This window comes from Pteropus vampyrus, unplaced genomic scaffold (assembly GCF_000151845.1).
Source record: "Pteropus vampyrus isolate Shadow unplaced genomic scaffold, Pvam_2.0 Scaffold242, whole genome shotgun sequence".
NCBI lineage: Eukaryota > Metazoa > Chordata > Mammalia > Chiroptera > Pteropodidae > Pteropus > Pteropus vampyrus.
In genome coordinates, this window is record NW_011889023.1 from 1,581,763 (window position 1) to 1,583,327 (window position 1,565).

The following is a 1,565-nucleotide window of genomic DNA, read 5'->3' on the forward strand; positions in this document are numbered from 1 at the left end:
GGTTCAAGATAGCAATATAGGAGGACTCTGAAACCACCTCCTTTCTCAGATACACCTATACCAAATCTATAGGTATATATAGAACAATTTCTTCAGAAAGAAATCTCAAAACAGATGAGCAACTCCTAAACACCAGATGAATGAGAAAAAATCCATGTCAAAGAGGTAAGAGAATCCAAGATACAATCTCACCATAAATCCTGCTCCCAGTGTGACGACCAGAACCAGGAGGGAATTTACAACTGTGAGCTTCTCCTTGAGGAGTGAAGGGTCTGAACCCCACAGCTGGCATCCCAGCTTTTAAGTCCTGCACCTGAGAGACAAGTCCCTAAAATGTCTAGATTTGAAAGCCAACAAGGTTTTTGTCCACAAGACTCACAAGGCTAGCAAACAGAAACAGTTCTTTATTTTATTTTATTATTTTTTTATTTTTAGACAAGGCAAACCTTGGTTGACCTCACTGATTGCAAGGATCTTGTTAACTTACAATCCTTTATTTTTTTATTTTTTATGCCTACAGCACCTTGTCTTCCTAGGTGGTCTCCCATCCAAATACTAACCAGGCCCTACCCTGCTTAGCTTCCAAGATCAGATGGGATTGGGCTTATTCAGGGTAGCGTGGCCATAGACTCAGAAATAGTTCTTAAAGAGCTTACATGAATTCACCTGGCTACCTCCTAGGGCACAAAGCAAACACAACTGAAACTTGCCCAGTATTTCTGAGAAAAAGGTTGATTTATCTTAAAACTTTGGCGGGAGGGGAAGGTATCTAATTTAACGCACATCTAGGGGACCACTACATAACTCTGCAAAGATGTAGAACAGCAGATCCCACCTTGATGCTCTTCTTTTGCCTCACTCCAGATCACTGATATCTCCCAGAAAGGAGCTTATGTACATTCTGTTGCCCCAAGTTTTGTGGCTGCTGCCTAAAAGACACTCCTTGATCTCCAGGCTCTGGTAGCCTGTAGAGCTTTTGTTTGTAGTTCTCACAAACTGAAATAAACAGAGAAAGAGTTCTTAAGCAGCTACACTCAAAAGCACAGCAGAAAGGCAGCTGACTGAAATGCCCAGTCTTTCTGTGAAAGAGTCCTATTAGCTTATCTTCATAACTACAGCTTGTAGGGAAGGCTTCTGACTAAACTATAACTAAGAGCAAACTGCAGTTCTCTCCAGAAATCTTGGAGGGTGGGCAATGTGCTTGACCTCTCCTTTTGCCCCACTCTGGGTCACTGGTGTCTCTGAGAAAGGAGCTTATATATACCTCTGGTACTCTGGCTTTTGTGGCTGCCACATAGAAGACACAGCCCTTGATAACCTGACTTTGGCGGCCAGAGGGGTTTGTGTTCATGGATATAACAGAACTGTAGCAAATAAAAAGAATAATTAACAGGCTATCACCCCAGGGCTCAGTGCAGAGGGAGTAGACAGAAATGCCCACTTCCCAATTTCCTGAAAGAACTTTATAAAAACTACTGCACAAAGGTCTGGCTTCTAATAAGCCTGAATCTAGGTGCCAACTGAGATCCTCCCCTTTGGAAAACTGACAGGTCTCGACACAACCC

At 42.7% G+C, this 1,565-nt stretch overlaps 1 pseudogene; it reads right to left on the reverse strand.

Annotated features, from left to right (window-relative positions):
* Positions 1-511: 511 nt before the first annotated feature.
* Positions 512-630, reverse strand: LOC111729003 (annotated as a pseudogene).
* Positions 631-1,565: the final 935 nt, after the last annotated feature.